The following is a 17,557-nucleotide window of genomic DNA, read 5'->3' as shown; positions in this document are numbered from 1 at the left end:
GCAGTGGGAGGGATTTGCATAAGGATGACAGCTGGATTTGGCACTACGGGGAATTGGCTCTCAACTATTTTGTTGATCCCCCTTAGATCCTGCACTAGCCTGTAACCCCTCCCCCCACTCTTTTTCACAGGGAAGATGGGACTATTGGCAGTGCTGGACGTCCTAACCAGAATGCCCTTTTGTAGCAAGCGCTCTATTACTGGGTAAACTCCTAACTCCACCTCTGGCTTCAGAGGATACTGTGGGATTTTTGGAGCTATCCTACCATCTTTTACTTGAACTACTACAGGAGCTACATTTGCCATCAATCCAGTGTCTTGTCCATCCTTGGTCCAAAGTGACTCCGGTATCTGGGAGATCATTTCCTCTACCTTGGATGGACACCTGTCTGTAACAGCAGTGTGTGACATTAACCTTTGAGGGGAGTCTAGCATATCCTGCACTTCCTGAGCGTGATTCTCGGGTATATCTAAGAACACACCTCCAGGAGTACAATATATGACACACCCCATCTTGCACAGTAAATCTCTCCCAAGTAGATTAGTCGGAGCCGATGCAGCTAGCAAAAAGGAGTGCTTGGTCTGCAAAGGCCCTATCATAATCTCTGCTGGTTTACTTAAAGGGTAGTGTTGTACTACTCCTGTTACTCCCATGGCTGGAATTGTTTTACCAGTGGTTTTCATACCCACTGTTGAATTTAACACTGACTTGGCCGCCCCTGTATCTACAAGGAAAGGTAGTGATCTACCAGCTACATCAATTGTGACCTCGGGTTCACTTCCAAGGCTCACAATTAATTTCACTGGCTGCAGACTACAGGTGTGGCCTGACCCCTATTGTATATTGTGACCCTCCCGCAGCGCGCTGGCAGCTACAATATGTGAGGGGGGTAACTGAGAATTTTCATAGACCTGCCAGTGTCTCTTTGGTGGGTACCTTTTTGTTTCCCCTGCATGTGGCTCATAACTCCTCCTCTGCGGTCCCTGATCCCAATGACGTGTGTCATGTTGTTGTCTAGGGGGTTGATATACCTTATGTGGATTTCTATAGGTGCAGTTTCGTGAAAAATGTCCTTCCCTCTGACAGTTATAACATTTTACCACATACGAGTTACCGTCAGGGGTCTGGGGCTTAGGCTGAGGTGGCCTTGTTGTAAGGGCCTGTATACTCACTGCCATTAGCTTATCGCCCTGTGACTCCCTGTGTCTAATGATGTTCCGATCATGCCCGACAGCGGTCTCTCTCAAAGCAGCCACCGACATACCTCTCCAGTTTGGTTGAGTGGTTTGTGTCCTAGTTCTCAACACTTCCTTTAAACCGTCCATTAATACGGACACCGCTACCTCTCTATGGTGCACATTTTCTTCAATGTCTACAACTCCAGTGTACCTAGCCATTTCCTCTAATGCCCTATGGAAATAGTCAGAACCTGTTTCCCCTTCTTTTTGTCTAATGGAGAAAATTTTGTTCCACTTGACAACAGTTGGGAAATATACTCCTAACTGCAGGTTGATCTGTTTAACATTTTCCTGATTGTAAGCATCAGTGAGAGGTTTCTCTTTCTCTAACTTACAATCAGTAATGAATTTCAAAGGGTCAATAGTAGAGGGCAAACATGCCCGCAGTACTGTCCGCCAATCTTTGTTAGTGGGTTCGGCGGCGTTACCTAGTTCTTTAATGAACCTTTGGCATGCGGCTAGATCTTTCCTGGGATCAGGAAATTCAGACATAATTGTCCTTAATTCTGTCCGGGACCAGGGGCAGTGCATCGCAATGTTCCTGATGGGAGTGACTCCCTGAGCATCAGTCTTTCCATTTGGGACTGCGATCACCCTGACAGGATTAAGTTCAATTACATCACTCTGTGTTTCTTCTACAATGTGAGGTGTAATTGTTTCCGCATAATGTACAGTTCCGTACTTACCCGTGGACACGACCTCACCTATCCCTCCACTAGGGGCCTTCGCTACTCCTCTTACTGGTTGGGCCGTGCCTACTGTAGTCTCTTGTATGGTGGCTGCTAAAGAGAGTGCTGATATCGTTGTGGGCTCATCTTCCTGGTCGCAGTCCTGAGAGAAGTTTAGGATGGGATATAACTTGCACGGGTTAGCATTAGCATCAATACACTTATCTACTTTACTCTTATCATTAATACATTTATTAAGTGCACTTTTATCATATACCAGTATGCCATTCTCTGTAGCCATTTTCTCTCCTGTTATGTATGGTGGTGGTGGTGCTGTGGCTATCAGTTTTCTGATAGGGTTGGAACCAGCTGCTTGAGCTAATCCCCTTTGTATCTCACCTTCCTGTTGCCATAACTGTAAATAATCATAATGTCTAATCCGTTGCTTTCCGGATTTAATCAGACATATCCTTCTCCTTAAATTTTGCAAAACCTCAGGATTAAAACTGCCTACCCTAGGGAACTGTTCCCCATCGTTCACAGTCATACGTTCCCACTCATTGCACAAGACCTCTGCGTGTGATCCATATTTCTCACACATTATGTACCTCGCCGACCCTTTGGGCCGGCAAATATTAACGTGTACCCTTGTTGATCGTCCCCTACTTGAGCAAGTGGCCCCCATTCTTTGCAGGTATTGCCTTCTCAGCGAACCCTTACAAAAACCAACTTACTCAGTGGTAAGGCGACGATGAAAGTTCTCCGAGCGCTTTCACCCACTCACGCCCCTATTGGCTTATACACCAGCCCTGTGTCCGTATCCTGTTTCCAGTGCCGGTAGTACCCAACCTCGGGATCTTTTATAACCTCTATTTACTGAGAGCGTGTGGGAGTATGCTACCCCTCCCAGTAAATATCAGTTGTTGGAGATTTCCTGAGTGAACAGCGAAACTCCTTTAAAATAAAAAAAACCTACACAAATCACGTTTACCTGTACAATTAGCGTCTATGATCCTGCAGCAAATTTAGTGGGTATCAAGGTGAACTAACTAATGTACCCAGTAGCGTGCGGTCCAGTCGCACTGCGTATAAGTTACTATTACTTATCCGCTGCACGACCAACGGAATCGATTGTTTGGGCTGCGAAACCTCAGCCGGAGCGTATTCTCAAAACGGGCCTATATGGGTACTACGCAAACCCCCGGGCTGCGCTCACTACCTCTGACCTTTCTTAAGTCAGGGTTTTCAGAACTTCGCTAGGTGCCTTTAACGATTTTCTGACTTCGCCGACCTTCTGGTCTGCTGATTGCTACCTTGCTCCTTTATACCTTATACAATGTTAACGTGAGAAAGCCACTCCCACGCCACCAAGTGTCCACTCACCTGATGTGGTCTCCGACGGGATCCCGAATTATGGGTTCACAAAAAAACTTTATTTTTCACACTCACTCCTGCTCACTCATATACACTTTGATTTTTCTGTACAGAAAATTACTTTCATTCAGGTGAAACAGGCTAATCCCAGAGGTGATGCAATAAGAGAAGGATCTTTTAAACTAAAATTTTAGAAACTGAACAAATTTGTGCTTTTATCGTGTGGGTTCCGTATCAATTAAACTAAACAATGTTATCATGTGATTTGTATTTAGTGGGCGTATCTGTACGCACGTTGCGTAAACACGCCACGTGTGTAGGCCTCTGCGTTGCGTACGCAATCTCGCACGTGGTCCGAGACACGTATACAAAGGCCGGATACGTCCGCAGTAACACAAATAACACGCTTCTATAAATGCAAACGATACGTAACTATAATCGCTTACCAAGCACCACACAGTATCTCCTGTATAAACCTTTATAACTGGGTCAGGCTGCATGTGTGCTTTACAATTACTCCCTTAAATATGACTTTTTTTGCTTTTAACGAAATAGCAACAAATTTCTCAGCACGTGATCAATGCTAATGGCAAACAGAAAGGTAGATATGCGAAAATACACAGATAAAATACAAATGCGTGCGTGTGTTGCGTGCGCAGTTGAAACCAAACAGAAATTTTAAACAGATTTAAAAACCAATAAAAACAATAGCTTTGCGTTCTTACCTTTTGGATCCGGATCCCACCACATCCCTACAAACCAAGCGGAGCAGACGCTTATCTAATCAGCACTACTGTATCCCCGACCACCAAACGGCTAACAGGGATACTACCTTCCCGCCCTTTGCTGATAGATAAAAAGTCTGCCTTGTCCTGCTAGGCTGCGGATATGAGGAGGACCGGACGAGCCGTCAATTGATAATGTCAAACATTACCTTTAAACATGAAGCTATATACTAATACCGTGGAGCAGTTATGGCCGCTAGTCCACGTGCACGTGCTACGCACTTTGTACGCTATTTGCGTACAGAGTCCTGCACGTGGTACGCACTTGGCGTACACACGCTGCGCTGAGTGTACGGATTACACACAGCGGGCGCACACACAGTGGATAACCTTAAAACCTTTCTAATAAGAACACAGTGAGAAGATACTTATACTCTAAACCTTAATAACCAAGTACTGTAATGATGTAACGATTAGAAACCTTAACAAGGTGTATGCTGTTTGAGCAATTGAGACGCTCAGAAAAGCCCTTTGCAGTAAACAGTGAAAACACAAGACCTGGTTTGGATTTAAAACCGCAGCAGTTCTAACACTACCGTGGATTGTTTAGAGAAAAAGGGGAAACACAATACAAGTTATACACTACAAACTAACAGGGAAATCTAAACAGAATAACAGAATATACATGAACAATAGCGAACAATCGCAAACAAGAGCGAACAGAATGAGAGCACAATGAGAACAAATGGCGAACAAAATGGATAACAAAATGGCTACAGAGAAATATACATACGTGGGGATGATTCGCAAGCGCATACTGGATCCAGCCTTCAGCATTCCTAGAGAAAGCCTTCAGAGAGAGTGAGCGACTGGCCAGAAAATGGTGGTCTTTATATACACAACATACATTCACAATACAATGGTCCCTATAATCTCATTGTTCATTGGACACAGGAATGTGTCTCCACATTATAGCAAAGGTCATAGGTGGATTTGAACAGGTGGGCTGTGTCTTTCTCCAACTGCTCTGGTGGGAGGTATCCTCAGGATTCCCGCCGCATGTGTAATTTACAGCAAATACAATATATGTTCATAAACTACTTTTGCACATAACTATACGCAGGAGCGAGCGATCCTTTCCTAACTAGCATCGGAATGTTACTCTTAAAATACCCTACAGCTGGATACTAGACACCACCTTTCAACCTTTGTCTGACCCTTCCTATCATGTAAAGAGGAATCTCTCTGTCCAGGAACAGTTTAAACTAAACATACTTGCTGACATTGTCTAGGGGAATATTTGCTACAATATACGCTATTTGGGTTAAATATGCTATGATCGATTCGCCCGGTACACGCTCACAAACCCTACCGTAAATGCGCATACCACGCACCAAGGTGCAGGGCTGTAGAAGCTCCATTACGCATAGTGCAAATATGCGCACACACGACAGAGCGAGTGCGCGCGCAGCGGGCATGTGCATGGGGTTAGTACAAGGCATATGCATCATGATATTTTTCGACTCTGACAATCACCAGATTGAAGAAAAAACCTCGTAATGCAGTGAGTAAAATACCACACTTCTTAGCAAATTTACTTGGCGCAGCCGCAGTGCGAACATTGCGCATGCGCAGTTTGCGGAAAATCGCTGCGATGCGATGAAAAATAACGAGCGAACAACTCGGAATGAGGGCCCATGTGCACTGCAGGGGAGGCAGATATAACATGTGCAGAAAGAGTTAGATTTGGGTGGGTTATTTTATTTCTGTGCAGGGTAAATACTGGCTGCTTTATTTTTACACTGCAAATTAGATTGCAGATTGAACACACCCCACCCAAATCTAACTCTCTCTGCACATGTTATATCTGCCTCCCCTGCAGTGCACATGGTTTTGCCCAATTGCTATCAAAAATCCTGCTGCGATCAACTTGGAATTACCCCCATTGTACATATATAGCTGCCCGCCTCTCCCTACCTTTACACACTTTTAGTGCTGATCAGCTGTGTCAGTCAGGGCCCCCTCCTCTCCATTTCTGAAGCGCGTTGTCACAGTCACACACATAGCGCGGGCAGATTTATGTGTGTGAAGCGGCGCCTGTGTTTCCGGTTGGGTAGCAGCTCTACGGAAGCATACTGGCGCAGCGGAGCGGGACGGCGCCTCTTCAACCCTGTGCCGTCCCGCACTGCTACTGCTAGTTCCCGCTTACAGCCTCGCGCCGGCGCCCTCTCCTTTTCCGCGCCCAGGTCGCGTGCCCCCCTAGCCCCCCCCCCCCCCCGAGTTGCAGCTCTGGTGGGGAGGGGGGCCTTGCACTGCCTTAGTTTTCCAGCAGCCCCTTGACCAATGCACGTCTTTCAGCGTTTTCAGGGCGTTTTTATAACAACATGGTGATGTCACTGTAGCACAGAGATTTTCAACTTTTTACAACTCGTGGCACACTGAACAAGATTTAAATATTGCCAAGGCACACTCAAATATAATGGTGATGCATGGTGCAGTTGCGTGTCCTAGGATGTCATGTTGCAGCTTCTCCATAGGTAACGCCTGAACAGGCCCGGCGACAGGGGGGGACAAAGGGGACACTTGTGCAGGGCCCTGAGGTTCAGGGGAGCCCCAAGTATTAAGGACAGAAATAATGGGGCCACAGTGCCAATATTGCTTTTTAAAGTGTATGCTCCAGCTGCTCAATTTACGCAGGAAAACAATTAACAGGCCACCTAAACCCTCCCCACTCCTTTTACCCCATCCCTTTGTCCAGTCCATACTGTATTGCCATCATTATGCATGTCGCTGCGCTGGTGCTTTTCTGTATGTCCCTGCCACCTCCACCAAAGAGCCGGGTAGCCCAGTATGAAAACCACCTGCCGGGCTCACTGACAGGGTTGCCTTGGATTAGTCGTCCAGGACCCATTCAAAATATTAATAGTTAGTGTTATAGGCAAAACCAGTGCTGGTGGCTGGCAATCATAACATATGTACACAAACAGAAGCAAATCCTGTCCCCTACTATATAACTGCCCTAATATATAACTTAACCTAAGGATAAGAGAGAGAAAGAGAGAGAGAGAGAGAGAGAGAGAGAGAGAGTGAGTGAGTGAGAGAGTGTGTGTGTGTGTGTGTGTGTGTGTGTGTGTGTGTGTGTGTGTGTGTGTGTGTGTGTGTGTGTGTGAGAGAGAGTGAGAGAGAGAGAGAGAGAATTATACTATTTTTTTTTAAAGCTCCCCTCTGCCAAATTAAGGGGGGTTGTGGGGGCCCCTGAGATATCAGTGTACTGGGCCCCAAGATTTCTGTTGCTGGCCCTGCACCTGAGCCACATCTGAGAAAGCCAGAAGAGCCCAACAATGCCCGGGCCCAAAATTAGAACTGGATCTGCAACCACTAAACCCACCAGTATTGATCATTCCAAGGCCTCAGTAGCGGCAAAACACTGACGGGCCTGGCTCTCTCGAATCTAGCTGCTCTCATCTCTAGGCTATTGCATCTGTGTGGGGGCATTTATGTATTGGGCAGGGCACTGTGGGGTCATATCTGCACTGTGGGGGCATTTATGTATCTGCACTGTGGGGGCATTTATGTATCTGGCACTGTGGGGGCATTTATGTATCTGGACTGTGGGGGCATATCTGGCACTGGGGGCATTTATGTATCTGGCACTGTGGGGGCATTTATGTATCTGGCACTGTGGGCATTTATGTATCTGGTACTGTGGGGGCATTTATGTATCTGGCACTGTGGGGGCATTTATGTATCTGGCACTGTCGGGGCATTTATGTATCTGACACTGTAGGGGCATTTATGTATCTGGAACTGTGGGGGCATATCTGGCACTGTGGGGGCATTTATGTATCTGGCACTGTGGGCATTTATGTATCTGGTACTGTGGGGGCATTTATGTATCTGGCACTGTGGGGGCATTTATGTATCTGGCACTGTCGGGGCATTTATGTATCTGACACTGTAGGAGCATTTATGTATCTGGAACTGTGGGGACATATCTGGCACTGTGTGGCCATTTATGTATCTGGAACTGTGGCCAGTTATGTATCTGGCACTGCTGGAGGGCATGTCATGTGTAGCTGGCACTGCTGGGGGGCATGTCATGTGTTGCTGGCACTGCTGGGGGGCATGTCATGTGTAGCTGGCACTGCTGGGGGGCATGTCATGTAGTGTTCCCGCTAGGCGTCTGTGGCTAGGCAATGTGTCTTAGTGCTCTACCTGGTGCAATGTGTCTCAGTGCTCTGCCTGGCGCAAAGTGTATAAGTGCTGTACCTGTCGCAGTGTGTATAGGAGGTTCTACCTGGTGCAATGTGTATTAGCTGCACTACTGTGTGGTGTAATGCGAATTGCCACTATTATGTGGCCACGCCCCTTCCCCACGAAGCAATGCCCCTAAATTTTTGCTGCGCGCCTTTGGCGCGCACTGTCTGTACTTCAGCATGTAGGTAGGAGAGCACCAAGCATTACAGTATGTACATCATTTTGCCCTCCTAACTTAAAAATGTGCCCTCCCTGTGATCAGCACCCTGCCCTAAAAAGTGAACACTATCATGTGTAGCTGGCACTGCTGGGGGGCATATTGTGTGTAGCTGGCACTTCTGGGGGGGCATATTGTGTGTAGCTGGCACTGTTGGGGGGCATGTCATGTGTAGCTGGCACTGCTGCGGGGCATATCATGTCTATCTGGCACTGCACATTATGTGTATCTGGCACTATACTGGAGACATTGTGTGTAAGGAACACTACTGTGGCCGTTATGTGTAAGGCTGCTAATTGTGTGCGTAGAGGGGGTGTGAAAATATATTTATTTATAGTTTGATAATATGAAGTAACGAGACCACACCCACTTTTCCAGAGGCCACGCCCACTTTCCCAGTAGCACACGCACTGGAGGCACGCGCATAGGGGTTGGGGGGGGGGGCGCTTTTAAATTTTCTCGCTCAGGGTGCTAGTAGGCCTGGAGCCGGCGCTGATTCTAAGAATGGGCCCCTACCACTGCATTTACCCTATGGGCCCTTCATGCCCCAGTCCGACACTGCCTACTACTTTTTCTCTTGACTGCTAAAGTTGTCTCTCTCTTTCTCTCTCTCTCTCTGAACTCTGTCACCCACTCACCTATGCCATTAGCTGTTACAAAAATGAAAGTTGTTATCATAGGATTGTACATAAACTGTAGAAAAGCTGTATAAAACAAATGTATATCCAGAATTTCCAGATTTGTACAAATGGTCAGTAAGCCAGGCTCAAGCTTAGCTTGGAGTTGTGACAAACTGGAAGTAATGCTATTTTTAAGGACGTGCCAGCCGTGCAATTGCACGAGGCGCCGGCCCGCCGCTATTGTGTGCAGTATTCTATGTGGTCTGGCCGGCCGCATAGAATACTGTGAAAACATCCCTCCCAAAATGGCCGCCACCTGAGAGAGGTCAGTTTTGATGGATACTAGAGGAGGCGGCGACCATTTTGGGAAGGACATTTTGGCAGAGCCCAGAGGGAGGAGACAGGCAGCGGCACAGAAGTGCCTGCCAGGAATGTGGTGAGGGTGGCAGTGAAGGGAGCAGGACTGACTAGCAACTCCAGCATGAAACAACCCCTGACAATGAGTAGGACCAGGTACAGTGCCAATTTTAAGGAGCATTGATATCACGAAGTGAGGCATGGTGCAAGGGGCATTACTGTGTCGGGCATAACAAGGGGCATTAGTGTGTGGGGCATACTTTGGTGCAAGGGGGATTACTGTGTTAGGCATAACAAGGGGCATTACTGTGTGGGGCATACTTTGGTGCAAGGGGCAGAATGCCCGCTGCCAATAGCACACTTCAGCAACCATTGCCCCTGCCTGGCCGGCTCCTAGCAGCAGAGCAGTGCTGCTATTCATAGATAAATAGGGGTGGGGCCTAATATTGTGAGATGCCCGCCCCCATCAGAGACCTGTGCTGTAGTCAGGTAGTGCTTTCTCTCTCTCTCTCTCTCTGACACTGTCTCTCTCTCTATTTGACACTGTCTCCCTCTCTCGTTCTCTCTCTCCCTGACACTATCTCTGTCTCTCTCCCTCTCTCTTTCTCCTTCTCCCTGGCACTGTTTCCATCTCTCTCTCTCCCTGGCACTGCCTCCCTCTCTCACTCTCTCTCTCTCTCTGACACTGTCTCTCTCCCTCCACGACACTGTCTATCTCTCTGACACTTTCTTCCTCTCCCTGACACTGTCTCTCTCTTCGTACTGTCTCCCTCTCCCTCCCTTGCTCTCTGTCTCCCTGACACTATCTATCTCCCTCTCTCCGACACTGTTTTTCTCCCTCTCTCTCCATGACACTGTCTCACTCTCTCTCCCTGACACTTTCTCTCTCCCCCTGACACTGTCTCTCTCTCTCTCTCCTTGACACTGTCTCTCTACAGAGTTAACCGCAGCAGCAAATTTGTTAGCAGTTGGGCAAAACCATGTGCACTGCAGGTGTGGCAGATATATATTGTTTCTGTGCAGGGTAAATACTGGCTGCTTTATTTTTACACTGCAATTTAGATTTCAATTTCAACACACCCCACCCAACTCTCTCTCTCTGCACATGTTATATCTGCCCTCTCTGCAGTGGACATGGGGGGGTCATTCCGAGTTGATCGCACACTGCAACTTTTTGCTGCCCGTGCGATCAGATAGACGCCGCCTATGGGGGAGGGTTTTTTTGCATAGCAAGGGTGCGATCGCTTGTGCAGCCAAGCTATGCAAAAACATTCTGTGCAGTTTCTGAGTAGCTTCTGACTTACTCACCCACTGTGATCACTTCAGCCTGTCAGGTCCCAGAATTGACGTCAGACACCCGCCCTGCAAAAGCCTCAACACACCTGCGTTCGCCTTACCACTCCCCGAAAATGATCAGTTGACATCCAGATCCGCCTTCTGCCTGTCAGTCTTCTAGCGTTCGCCGCTGCTAACACTTCTGTCATTGCTCTGGTCGCTTCCTGGCGACGGCTGTCACTGGGCAACGATGCGTACGCGCATTGGGGCCCGCGCGCAGCCGCAGTTCAGACCCGTTCGCACGGCTGCGAAAAAAGCAGCGTGCGAACGGGTCGGAATGACCCCCCTGGTTTTGTCCATCTGCTAACAAATTTGCTGCTGCAATCAACTCTGAATTACCCCCTTTATCTAGCCCTGGGGGTAGCATACAAGGTTAGAGTTTGTGCCTCTGGCTCTCTGAGGTTCAAGTGGCTCTGGGCAGAAACACTGCAGGGTGCTCTCTCCCAACATATAAGTCTCCAAACTGCACTATTTAACTAATAACAACTAGTCCTAAACATAAATTACCTCCCAAATACAATTTTTGGAATTAGGACACTATGCAAAGGGGCATGACGGCCTCACACCTAACAAAAGATGTGGCTGCTGTGACAGCAACTGAGAATGGTATGAGCATTTTTTACAGCACTCACCTTAAGAAATGTTGCAGCAATTGAACCTAACATTCCCTGTTTATAGAATAGAATATATAAAATACAGCTTGAAGTATCTATAATATATATGGTATATGCACAGCTTCTGTGATTTAAAGTTAAACAATGTGGTTATATACTCAGATACAGGAATGGTGAGTGCAGTGGATTGATGTATTTTATTTGATTTTTTTTTATTAATCTTTTTGTGATCACCTGCTCTTAAGCACTCCAGTGTTAAGGGCCCTACACATTTAAAGAGCTGCCTGACGGCGGATACGGCCGACGGGCGACCCGGCGGCGGGAGAGCAGTGACGGGGGGAGTGAAGTTACTTCACTCCCCCGTCACATGGCTCCATAGAAGTGCAGGCAAATATGGACGAGATCGTCCATATTGGCCTGCATGCACAGCCGACGGGGCACCAGTGATGAACGAGCACGGGGCCGCACATCGTTCATCGCTGGTGCCTCCACACTGAAAGATATGAACGGTATCTCGTTCATTAATGAACGAGAACGTTCATATCTTTCAGTAACATCGCCAAGTGTGTAGGGCCAATTAGTTGGATCTTACCTTTAAAAAACAGTGTGCGGGTGAGTCTCAAACCAGGAAGCATGTCTAATGCATACTTGCCTACCTGACCCTCTCCATGAGGGAGAAAATGCTCTGTTCCTGGACTTTCCTGGTAATGTATGATTGCCATCACCTGTGGTGAAACACCTTTCTTATCAATTAACTAGCTCACCACAGGTGATGGCAATCATACATTACCAGGAAAGTCCAGGAACAGAGCATTTTCTCCCTCATGGAGAGGGTCAGGTAGGCAAGTATGGTCTAATGTTTAATGGGCCCTACACATATAAAGATCCGCCGCCGAGCTGCCCAACGGCGAATACGGCCGATGGGCGACCCGGCGGTGGGGGGGTAGTGATGGGGGGAGTGAAGTTTCTTCACTCCCCCCGTCACACGGCTCCATAGAAGTGCAGGCAAATATGGACGAGATCGTCCATATTGGCCTGCGTGCACAGGCGACGGGGCACCAGCGATGAACGAGCGTGGGGCCGCACATCGTTCATCGCTGGTGCCTCCACACTGAAAGATATGAACGGTATCTTGTTCATTAATGAATGAGATCGTTCATATCTTTCAGTTACATCGACAAATGTGTAGGGCCTATAACACTAATGTGATAGTAATTGCCATATTCTTAGCAATACAAATTAGGTATATATGTTTGCGCTTGTGCCTCCTAGGTGTCCCAAATCAGAGTACCCATATGAATGGATATAATAAAAAAAAAATTTATTTTATACATATTCAACGATCATAAAAATCCAAACAAGCTGGTTGCATTTGTAAAGTGACACAGTGCAACCATATCAATTACAGTACCATATAAAGTGACACAGTGCAACCATATCAATTACAGTACCATATAAAGTGACACAGTGCAACCATATCAATTACAGTACCATATAAAGTGACACAGTGCAACCATATCAATTACAGTACCATATAAAGTGACACAGTGCATCCATATCAATTACAGTACCATATAAAGTGACACAGTGCACGGGGTTCATCAATCAATGATGTGCATCAGTCTCTCACCAAATAAAGGTGCTGCGGTAGGCTCGCTGGAAGGCAAGGCAGGTCCCGGGCTGGAAAGCTCGGCACCACCACAGATAGCTTTTTCAGACTTTGCAAATGCAAATGCTGTCCCCTCCTGTGTCCAAACAGTGCTTCGGTTATAGCAACCTTTTGCAAGAATGGATCCATCAATCCAATGGATTCAACAGTCTGACTGGGAGTTGGATCCACGGAGGAGTGTGTACCCAGCTTTACCCTTGCCTCCCATTACCAAGATAAACCAGTCATATACTACAGGTAAGGGATTAGATATGATCTGAAGCACAACGCAATTCTGGTGAAAGCAATCAGTGCTCTAGTAAGTTAACTAGATGAAATTAGGTGAATTACGAGACAATCACTTTAATTCTACATCTATGAACAACATGAGACAGCAGCTAATAGTATGGATCATACCAACAAATCAATCTAACATCTAGCTTGACAACAAGCTGTATATACAGAGGCAATTAATACTTTCAATGTAATCAGAAAGGGCTTAGTGGTCATCAAAGCTTGCAGTCTAAATAAGGATGAATTAGTACCCTGCACAGCCTGGATTCTAATTGTAGATAGATGAATATGTGTGGCTGTCCTGAATGTCACATGCAAAGCTATTTTTGCTTGTACAGACTGAAATGCAATGAATATAGTTGATGATTTGTGCAGCCACATTGTGCATTGGCGGCTGCTTCTGGAGCTGGAGGCTGGCAAACAACAAAAGCTGCGTGTGCCTAATGTTGCACTGTACAAACAGAGATTTATCCACTGTACCCAGAGTGACAAAGCAGTCATCATCCTTGTGTGTCTGAGACTTGTTCCTAGGACTGTCTCTGATAAGCACCCACTATTCTCCCAGCTGAGCTTTTCCTTTTCCTGCCAGAGAATCCCTGCAGCTGTCTCAGAATAACATTCATTTCCTTCCTGGATATAGGTCTAGAGTAGCTGTACTCCCAATGTGCAACTGAGAGGGAAGAAGCGGGAGCAGACAGCACATAAGTCAAGAGCTGGCACTGCCCCAATCACTAATGAACTGGCACTGATTTTGTGATGAAAGAGATGGAGAAACAGGACGTATGCACACACAATGTCACAGTGTCATGGCTCGTGGACCAAAGACAATAACTTGTGCACAGTTGACAAGGGAGCACAGTCAATAAGATCTTTTGAAACTGAAGCTAAAAAGGAGGACTTGCACAAAGAAGAAGGATCAATCTCAGGCTGAAGTCTTTAATCTTGTTTTACTGCATTCAAATTACAATAAAAGTGAATATTATAATAAAATGGTATACTGTATGGGGAATTCAAGAATTAACTTTTGATCACCTTGCCAGGATTTGCGTTGGAAATGTGTCTTTTGATCATCTGAACATAAATCTCTAGGGTGCTGTCTATACAGGTGTCACTAGCACATAATGATTCTTCTGCAAACACACCCCACTGTCAGATATTACAGATTACCCTGATTAAGGCCACCTCACTAACCGCCAACGACACACACAAACTCCACAAACATTTCATCCAAAGTGCTTGCATTGCTGATAACTCCATGAACTCTCATCTAGCTCTCTCAATTCCATTTTCATGTTCTACCCATATTGTATATTCCTCTCATACCTGTCAGGAACTCATGCAGCATTTAGGAGGGTTGCAATTGGGCCTCCAGGACCAATGGTTATGGCAGCTGTTTTAACCACTACTACCCTTATTTCTACTCCACTGGGTTTGTAGCACAAGTAATTTGATGTATTAACCCGCTATCATTCAAAATGCATGATTGCCTTTGGATGGGCTCCTCATATTTGCCTTTAATCTTAGTCTATCTCACCCACATTATTGCCTCCACGTGTGATATCTTTATATTATATACATTTCTAAGGACTGGAGGTTGCTGCTGGACCTTTTATTTTTAGAGGAGCTTCATGCAGTCCTCGGAACCAAGCCTGCAGTGTAAGGTGTTTCTGACTGCTATTGTCTGGCGCAAATGACTAACTCCACTTCCTGTTCCACCTTCATCTACTCTTGAGCTGTGACTCTCCTCCTCATTCCACCCATCTATCCCTCTCCATTTTTCAGAGAACTGCTGCCTGCGCTTGGGCTGGAGGACTGGTATTGGGCCTTGGTGGAGTGTTTGTCAGCGTTCCTCATGGTCTAGAAGGCTGCTATCGATGAAAGTGCAGGAAGTGCCGGATTCTTCTGACTCCTTTTTCTGGTTTGGACTGTGGAACTGTGGACTTGAGGCCTTGTGCTGCAGGCTTGTCACCGCTTCTGATGCCCGGGGGGCCTGTCTCCCATGTCTCCTGTCCGGTTTCTTCACTGTTTGTGTTCGACTGGCTTCTGAACCCTCAGCAGCTTTTGTAACTGGGCTTTATAGGTGACTCTTGGAGCATGTGTCCCCCTCTGTTTTGCTAGTACACTGAGGCGAGTTGCTGCTCAGTGCTCCAATCTGCCTGCTTGCCGGAGATTTTCATGGTGGCCATTGCTGCCCTGCTCTCTGGGTGATATCTCATCATCGCTGTTCAGCTGCCTGGTTCTCTCCAACGGTTCCTGAGATCTGCTGTTGATGACCCATTTCATCTCCTCTACATGGGTTCTTCTCCTTTTACATGTCAGCACGAGCTCTATACTGATCCTATTGCATTTGCTTTGACTAGCTCTCCTTCACCCAATGCAACAAACTAGCAGGTTCCATATCTGCTGCTTTCCCTATACCTTGTCTGCTGATACTGCTTATTAGGGGACTTTATCATGTTCGCCTGCAGTGACCTTGTCTTCTCATAATTACTGTTTGTCCTGGGACACTACCTCTTGCTGACTGTTTCCACCATAGTGCCTGTTTGTTTATCCTGTTATGCAGGTATTGGATACTCACACTGCAAGCTGACAATTACACAATTTACTGACTGGTCTCCTTACGCCATAGGTGACTCCATAATAATATTCTTATGACTGAAAACTTTAGTGTTTTTTACTTATTTGGTCATTGTGTCTATTCAGTTGTCTGTTCATATTTTGGCTATGGATTCCTCGGCAGAATTTCACAACATATCCTCTCAGGTTAACTTCTATCCTGATAATTTTGGGGATTCACCACAACATACACCTTTGTTACCCCAGCTCTACAGAAAGCAGTATGTTATCTGGGTTTTTCTCTAAACTGTATTATCACTGCTTAACTCTACTACACCCAGGGCGGGATGTACTAAGCTCTCCCGCCGCGGAATCTCCCCTTCTCTGCACTCCTGGTTGCCTTCACGGTAACCGCTCTCCTCCTACTGGCCGGCGCTGCCCTTCGCTCCCCGTAGTTCTCCCCCTCCACACTTGTTCCGCCTCCTCATTGCCGCGGCCACTCGGGACACTGCATTGTTTCAGCCACGCTCCCCCCTTCATATACTCCTGCGCACGACACAGCCTCCAGTCATGAACACACTGGACTGTGGGACGCCGGAACTCTCTCCTCCCGGGCGCCATTATTACTCCTGCCCTCGGTGCAGAAACTACGGTGAGTGAAAGTCAGCGCCGGTCAGTGGGAGTAGAGCGGTTACCGTGGAGAAGGCAATCGGAAGCGCGGAGCAGGGGAGATTCCATTGGGGGAGATGGTGGTCATGATTACCGTCCCATATATAGATTCATTGATATACCTGATAATATCAAAAAGTCTGAACTGACGAATTTGCTTAATGGTGATTTTCGTCACTTTCAATTTTCCCTCTTTGGCTGTGTACCTGTGCTTAATGGTGACAGGGGCCTCTCAGGGCTCCCTATGTGGCAGACTGATTTCACACATTTTTGGGCAATCCATGGGTTTGGGGCAGATATTCCTGCTCTTTACTTAAATCAACACAAGAAAAGACACAGCCGAGTGCTAGTTGTTAATTGACAATGGATTAGAAAACATAACAAACTGCAGCTTCCAAAATAGGGGACTGCTGAGACCCTTAGAACAGAAATAAGCAAAATATAAACAAGAAGCGCTGTTTGTTCAATTAAAATTCACTGCATATGCATTTAAACACATATCCATGGAGCAGGTTGTTCTCATGTATGATCCCTACTGTCTAGTCACTACCCTAAGGGGTACATTTACTAAGCAGTGATAAGAGCGGAGAAGTGAGCCAGTGGAGAAGTTGCCCATGGCAACCAATCAGCACTGAAGTAACATCTATAATTTGCATACTATAAAATGATACAGAGCTGCTGATTGGTCGATGGGGAAATTTCTCCACTGGCTCACTTCTCCACTCTTATCACTGCTTAGTAAATGTTCCCCTAAGGGCCTTATTCAGTAGTGATAGCATCAGCAATGCACGCACGGGATGGCCAATGCAGTGATGGGAACGCCTCTGCCTGATTGACAGACAGTGGCATTCGCAGGGGGAAGGGGGGGTTGGAGATAGCGATGCAGCATTACGTGGGCGTAGTGTGAAAACGAGGATGGGTCCGGGTCGTTTTCAGGGTAAGATGGAGGCAGTCCAACTGCCTTCACAGCCAGGCTGCACAGGCA

The 17,557-nt window shown here is 46.8% G+C and overlaps 1 long non-coding RNA gene across 2 annotated transcripts in view; it reads right to left on the bottom strand.

Annotated features, from left to right (window-relative positions):
• Nucleotides 1-17,557, bottom strand: part of LOC134890190 (uncharacterized) — a 594,901-nt gene that overhangs the window by 327,215 nt on the left and 250,129 nt on the right. The gene's annotated exons all lie outside the window — the stretch shown is intronic.

This window comes from Pseudophryne corroboree, chromosome 1 (genome assembly GCF_028390025.1).
Source record: "Pseudophryne corroboree isolate aPseCor3 chromosome 1, aPseCor3.hap2, whole genome shotgun sequence".
Lineage (NCBI taxonomy): Eukaryota > Metazoa > Chordata > Amphibia > Anura > Myobatrachidae > Pseudophryne > Pseudophryne corroboree.
This window is presented reverse-complemented; position numbering and strand designations above follow the sequence as displayed.